Genomic DNA, 8,251 nt, shown 5'->3' with positions numbered 1-8,251 from the left:
CTTTTCAAGGAGAAGAGTGAATGGGGGGGGGAGTGGTTGGGAGGGGAGAAATGTGCAAAGATGGATGAATGGAAATCCAAAGTCTCTGTAAATTTTACTGAAATTAATAATAAATTTAAATTTAAAAAATTAAGTTAGAGTAAGGAAGGCAATGGATTTATAACTGCTCATGCCAATAGCACTATATCATGCCATGGAGGAGGTATAGTGGAACTATATCCACATATACAATATTTTTCGTAACAAAACCATTTATGGAAAATAGGAACTGCATTGGAACATGTATCTCTGGATTGGAAATGAACATATTGATAATATTTCTAGCCTTAAACTTAAAGGATTTTATTGTTCAAAATTATTTGTTATGTATTTGTTTAAATTTTTCTGTCTTTTAACAAGTGGGATCTAGAGGGAAGAGAAAAGACCATAGAATGGCCAAAATTATTGGGGCAGCTATTGCGGCCAGTTTAGGACCTGTGTCAGGAAAAGGAAGTCTTACTCCTAAACAATGCCACCCAAAGTTAATAAAGGAGGTCAGAAAATTGCTTCCACTGTGGAAAACTGGGCCACTTCAGCAGTGACATAGATGAGAGCCAAAGATAGGCAAGGGAGTAGAGAGGAAGCTCCCACTTACTTGCTTTAAGTGTGGATCTGAAGGACACTTGGCCAAGGGTGGCCCACATCAGGTCCTCATGGCTGAAAGGACTGACAGGCCCCAGCTCCCAGCTGGAGATAAAGGAGGACACTTCATGATTCAGATCCTCCCAGAAGAGCTATGGGTGAGCATTAACATTATTGGTAAGTATATTCATTTTCTCCTGGACACAAGAGCCTATTATTTGGTCTGAAAAGCCTTCTGAGGTCCCAAGTTTTCTCATGATTTCTTAGTTGTTGGAATTGATGGAAAACCTCATAAGCAGTTTCTTACTTCACCTCTGCCTTGCATGTGGACTTCCGAGCTGTAAAAAAACCCCAATGGTAGGTGGAATTTGGTTTAGGACTTAAGAACAAGAAATGACATAGTTGGGTTTCTACATCTTGTGGTTCCTAACATTTTTACTATAATAGACAAAATGCTAGTCAATAGTCTTTTATTTTAAGAACTACCTTCCCTCTGTAACTTGATTTGTGCCACTGTTAGAACCGCTACTTGGAATATTATTGCTTTTAATTTTTGACACATGTACTTTGAACTTGTTAGTTAAATATTTGCTTTTGTAGGCTGCAACAATTCCATGATGCATCTTCAAGGATATGAACATGTATGGCTAAGCACAATTGATAACATGCATCTAAATTCCGAAATCAATCCCCACAATAGTCTACCTGTTTCCTATTGCCAAAAGGGCCCTTTATAGTAGTGAGAGAAGATCCTCACCCTGAAACCTACAGCATCCCTTTTCAGCAGGAAGTAGCTAAGAGAATACGCCGTCCCTTTTTCCTTATGAATCAAGGCGAAATCTCTCTCAGAGAGGAGTGACAGGGAATGGCAAATGACTCACTGACAAAGGAAATTAATCAGACCTGGTTTTTGACAAGCACTGTGGCAATGGGTCAATTAAATAGAATAGACTTTAAAAGAAAAAAAAGAGAGGAATGAACTGAGGGGGGTAGACAAAACAGTGCAACAATGAATGAATGGAAATCCGAAATCTCTGTAAATGTTCATTAAATTAATAAAATAAAATTTAAAAAAATAAATAAAATACAAGATATTAAAGTTAAAACTATACTAAAATAGGCCTTTTACTTGTCAATATCCCCTCTAGACAGATATAAACCTGTACGCACAACTTTCTGAGTATGGAGAAAATATAATCCTTTCCAAATTATCAGTTAAGTGTAAGATTGGAATAAAGATACCTATATACATGTACTTTAGGCATGTTATCAGGAAAGACTAGTCAAGAACATCATGCTTGGAAGGATGGGACAGTACAAGAGGGCAAGACCCTGGATGAGATAAATTGACACAGTAACTGGGGTAATGGACATAGTGGTGTCAGAGACTGTGAGATTGGCTGAGGATAGGACAAGTTTCAGAGCTATTGTGCATAGAGTCACTATGAGTCATAAGCAGCTCAATGGCACATAAAAATGACAACACAACATGCTGGTATAACTATAATTAATGTTGGTATAATTCTTAATTTACATACCAGAGACTCACTATGATTCTTGGCTGATATACATCATTTGCAGTCATCATCATTCTGTTAGTGAAGGTTTCATGTTATTATACTGAACAGGTTTTAGGGAAAATTCCAGACTAAGTCAGCCTAGGAAGAAAAGTTTGCCAGTGTGCTTTCAGGAACTAGTTCATGAAAATCATGTGGATCACAGCACTTTGATCTTCATCCAATTACTAGGCTGATGTAAGACTAGGAACATTTTTTTCTGTTGTCTATGAGGGTCACCATAAGCTCGAGACCAATTTGATGGCAGCTAACAGCAATTATAGCAGAGATTAATGGAATATGACTATATTTGTCTCCTATACTTTTTTTTCCTTCGGGACCTTTTGAAAAATGTATCATCTGATAACAAAAGAGTTGTGTAGTCTGGGAGAAGTTGCTCTGCTCACTCAAAGGCCAAGTTTCTCTGGCAGTTAAAATCTTCTGTAAAGCCGATGGAGGGTCAGTTATAAATTATTTCCAACCCCATGGAAATGAGAAAGATATATCAGGAAAGAAAATAATACTGGATCCAGGAAACTAGAGATGCATTTTAGAAGAAAAGAGAAGACAGAAATTAAGAGAATCTTGCTAAAGCAAGTCCCAGGCTAAGAATTAACACATCCACGCTGTCAATGGAACTTACATTGACAGGTATCTCTAGAAAAGATAGATGTCTTCGATATAGAAACCATGGAACTGATCTATCAAAAGCATTAAGCAGAGTTTTGTCATTCTGTTGGCAAGTTTGGGGGAAGGCAAATTTGAGGGAAAATTAAAAATATTTGTAAAAATTATCTCCAAGAAAATGAAAACATTAAGGCAATATAATCATAGTACCTTGTAAAAACAGATAAATCTTTATAATAAACATAAGCATTGACTATGAATGAAATCAAGATTGTGTTACAACTTGGTAGTAGGCTGGAAAAACAATATATGTGCATACCTGTGTGTGGTAGAATAGAAATGCACAAGTCCCAAAGTGGAAAACCAACAGATAATGTAGAGAATTGATAGGAGGAGAAGAAATAGCAGTAAAAGTATATTATTTAGAAGCATAACGGGAAATATTGGAAGAATCAGGGAGAAGACTGAAAGGCATCTGCTTCCAGAGTGTGTGGTGCTTGGGGATGAGAAAAGAAGAGACAGTAAATTGTTATTTAGGTTTTTTTCTTTTGTGATATATCTTCCAGAACTTACTTCTATAGCTAGGTGCATGCATTACTTTGATTAAAAAATAAAGAAGAAGGTTTCTTTTTTTTCCTTTTTAAAGAAAACATTAGATAGCAGTAGGCAAAAGACTTAGTGCTGCCATTGCCTCTTTTGCAATCAGCAATAAGGACTGCTTATCTACATGTTCACTGAAAAAACTTCAGCCTAGCTGCTTGTGCTTCCTATTCTGTGCACTTAACAAAGGTTTTTCCTGGGCGGGAACACAATAGTTTGAGTGGATCAACAATTTTTAGAATGAGCATACATCAAGGACTAAGCTAGGGAAGAGAGTGGGCAAGGAAAAAAGTACACAGAAAAATAAAGGATAAAAACATTCTGATTACAAGCAATGTTTTGCTTTATAATATAGTAAACTACAGTGTGCAAAAAGAAATGGAAATAATCAGCTTTTTTCAAATCTCTTAATATTTATAAATCTTTGTTAACAATTTGAATACATTTTTCTCCCTAACACTATCAAAAGAAAACTGAGAAAGGATAGAGGAAAATAGTTTTAGTTTGATTAAGTCTCTTAATTGGTTGGGCAGCTCTGGTGGCATAGTGGTAAGAAATTGTGCTATCAACTCAAAGACATGTGGTTTGAATCAGTTAGCTGATCCTCTGAGAAACCTGAGCAATCCAACCCTGTATGCTTTACCGCCTCTGAAAACACACTGGAGGGTCAGTGATGAGTCTGTCCCAACTTGACAGTGCACAACACTTCATCAGTTAGTGAAATATGTCTAAGGACATTGTCACTTCAGCCTATGATACATTCACTCCTTACATCCGTATTCTGTTCAAGGAATAAAGTATCCACTTAAGCACTTAAGAAGAAGAGAAAAAGAATGTAATTTTTTAAAACTACTTTTGGAAGCAGGAGTGGCATCCGCTTCCTAAACAACATGTCTCTGGAAACTCTATGACCTTTGATAAATGACGATAGTTATAGAAAGGCTTAAGGCCTTTTGTTCATAGGGGCCCTATGAGTTGTGCTCAACTCAACGGCAATCAACAACAACTATTTACTATTTACAGTGGAATATGTTTATCAATTTCTTTATCAATATAGAGTTTATACTAGAAAAATAGAATTAGTAGTCAATGGGATATTGAAAAGTCTAAAACAAGAATATAAATGGAAAATTTCTAATTTAGGTTAAAAAAATCCAACTGAATAAATACATATAAGAAAATAAATGGCTTGGAAACAGTCCAGGTAAAGAAATCATGAGGCACTGACCCAAAGCAATTACAACTTTAGGCTTTGTAAATGAAATGAAAGCATTCAATTAAGAATGCATGATCCCATTATGTTTACTCATTTTTTTCCAATATTATGTTATGTTAAAATATTTTTTAAAAAATGTATAGTAATATCAGGATTGTTGAAGGAATCATTCTTGAAAACATTCATTTTATCTTTCACATGTGGTGCAATCATGCAATTTTGGGAGGCTTGCCTACTGTTCCCAACTACTGATCCCAAATCAAGGTTGCTGTCTCCCTTGACAGTTTATTACTTCCTTGATAGTTTAAAATAATCCAAACTTAAGCTCAATCAAAACACATCATTCCCTTGAACCCAAGGACTGGTTCAGGGGTGAATAATCAGCATTGAATTTATGCTAGATGATGGTGTGAATTATCATTTTCTTTTTGCTGCACATATAGTATCACATAGCACTGAGCAATGCTAACAACCATCCTTAAATCACAAGAGGACAAACTCTGCAAGAAGACAGAAAGAAACTCGTGTGTTACAACAATCTGTTCTTACTGCTCTCCGAGAATGTTCTTTTTTTTTTAATTTTTATTGAAAGTTTACAAATCATATTGGTTTTTCATTCCATCATTAATACACATTTTGTTTTATAACATTTCTAACAATTGGTTAATGTAATTCATTACAATGTGTAATAAAATCTTTATTGTCTATCACATTTTAATATATATAAGGATTTACATTTTTTATGTTATTCTGCTAAGAACTCCAAAATGCAACCTGATTTATTTCATTCTAAGTGAAAACTGAAGTCCTTATATAGGTTTGCAAAGCCTACGTAATTTGGTTCCCTGTTTGTGCTCTGCTCTCACCATTTAGGGCTCTCCCCTTTTACCACAGGCCTACTTTGCTGAATACTGTCTCAACTTGGGAACTTTGCCTAAGCTATTTATCTACTATTTCCTCAACTAGTCTCTCCTCCACATCTGTATGTCTGTGTTCCAATCTTCTCGATATTATCGTTAGGTGTTATCAAGTCAATTCCAATCTCAGAGACCCTATGAATAAAAGATCTGAACATTGCCCTATCCTGAACCATCCTCGAGCTCTCTGACATACTTGAGCACAGTGTCACAGTCATTGTGTCAATCCGTTATGTTGAGGGTCTTCCTCTCTTTCTCTGATCCTCCACCTTTCCTAACTTGATGTCTTCCTCTCTTTTTCGGACCCTCCACCTTCCTTAACATGTCTTCCTCTCTTTCCCTGATCTTCTACCTCTCCTAGCAGGATGTCCAAAGACATGCCCAAAGTATGTGAGGGTACCACCATGCTTGCCTTTAAGAAGTATCCTGGTTGTACTTCCTCCAAGATAGACTTGCATGGTTGTTTTATGTGTTGGGGTTTTTTTTTTTGGGGGGGGGCGTTGCTGTTGTTTTGTGGGTGGTTTTGTTTTTGTGGTTTTTTTAAGACCAAAGAATATTCAATATATGTAGGTAGCTTTGGTAGTTCAGTCCTTAGGGAGTTGTGTTGTTATAGGAAAAGATGGGTAATTGCCTCTGAGAACCAATTGGAGGATCAGCTCTGAGTCAGTACCAATATAAAAAAAAATAAGTCTGCACATAACAACAACAGCAGCAAATAGTTCCTCCTACCTTGGCAATCTCAACCCCCTTTATCTTGCAGTGTTCTCTATTTTTCATCCCCAGAGCATTTATCCCGTTTTAAAATATCACAGACCATCAACTTCTCATGTGCAAGATTAAATTGAAGCTAAAGAAAATGAAAACAAATCTACAAGAACCAAAATACAACCTTGAATCTATCCCACCTAAAATTTAAAAACTATCTCAAGAGCAGATTTGAGTCATTCAACACTAGAGAATGAAGAGCAGATGAGCTGTGGGATGATTTCCTTGATGAAGAGAGCAAATGGTCATTACAAAGAGGATTTCTCAGGGCCCCACATTCCCAGAGATGTTCTCAGCTCCATGCAGAGTTTATCAGCTAAGGCTGTAGAGGCTCCTCTCTCTCCTCTCAAGGGTGGACTCAGGTACATTTCTAGCGAAGATCACTATTGAGTAGCAATCCTGAGTCCTGAGGAGGGGAGAGTGTTTGGCTGGATTACTGAGAAGTTCCAATCTCTCTTCTGAAGCTTTATCTACTCAGGGGAAAAATGTGAACCCCCATCTACTAGATTAAGATTTATTCCCTTTCGAATAATTAGTGATCCAACAGATTATGGAAATTATCAAACAGTGTCACTAATATCACATACAAGCAAAATCTTGATGAAGATTAGCCAAAACCAACAGAATAGCACATCAAAAGAGAACCCCCAGAAATACAAGCTTGGTGTAGAAGAAGCCATGGCACTAGGGATATCATTGTTAATGTCATTGAAAGCAGAGAGTACCAGAATGATGCCTATTTGTGTTTTATCAACTATGCAAAGACATTTTACTGTGTGGGTCCTAACAAACGGTGGTTAACATTGAGAAGAATAGGAATTCCAAGAACACTTGACTCTTCTCATGTAAAACCTATACCTAGACCAAGAAATTGTTACCTAAACAGAACAAGGGAACACTGAGTGGTTCAAAGTCAAGAAAGGAGTGTGTCAGGAATGGATCCTTTCTCCATACCTTTTACATCTATATGTTGAACAGATCATTCAAGAGGCTGGTCATTATAAAGAATGTGGCATCAGCATAGGAGGAAGACTCATCAACAGTTGGCGTTGTGCTGATAATATAACTTTGCTTGCTGAAAGTGAGGACTTGGAAATCTTGCTGCAGAAAGTAAAGGACTGCAGCCTTCAATATGAATTGCATCTTAACATCAAAAATACAAAGATCCTCCCACCAGATCAACAGACAGAATCATGATAGATGGGGGGAAAACTGAGATTGTTAGCATTTTAATCTTGCTTGGGTCCACAATTAACACCCTTGACACCAGAGTCAACAAATTAAGACAAGTTTTATCTGAAAAATCCAATGTCAGGAACCTCTCCAGACTGAAAAACCAAGATGAAGTCTCTAGATTAAGGTATGCCTGATCCAGGCCCTAGTTTTCTCAATTGCCTTCTATATGAATAAAGATTATAGAAGAAGAACTAATGCCTTTGAGTAGTGGTGCATATCATGGTCAGTCAAGAGTATAAACAGGTCTGTCCTGGACAGAATGAAGCCAGGTTGCCTTTTGAAAGTAAGGATTTTGAAGCTTCATCTCACATATTTTGGACATATTGTCAGGAAACGTTGAAGAAAGACATCATGCTTGGAAGGGTGGAGGTTCATTGCAGGAAAGGAAGACCCTGAATGAAAGGAATGGACACAGTGTTTGTGGCAATGTGGTCAGGTATGTCAGAAATAGGGAAGTTGACTCAGGATAGAACAAGGTTCAGAGATGTTGTTTAGAGGACCATTAAGACTAGTAGTTGACTGGATGGCATATATATATATCTCAACAACAATATGTCACATGATTTTCTTGTGCTTTTTTAACATTTATTCTGTATGTCTAGTATATGAGACAAAATATCACTGTTCTTACTCTAAAGAACACTCTAGCTTGACTTCTTAAAAGAAAGCTTTGTTTGTTTTCTGGCAATCTGTATACATTCAATACTCTTCAC

The sequence above is a fragment of the Elephantulus edwardii genome, unplaced genomic scaffold (genome assembly GCF_000299155.1).
Source record: "Elephantulus edwardii isolate Elephantulus edwardi_28Jun2011 unplaced genomic scaffold, EleEdw1.0 scaffold00020, whole genome shotgun sequence".
NCBI lineage: Eukaryota > Metazoa > Chordata > Mammalia > Macroscelidea > Macroscelididae > Elephantulus > Elephantulus edwardii.
The sequence above is the reverse complement of the archived record's forward strand: the minus strand, read 5'-3'. Positions refer to the sequence as shown.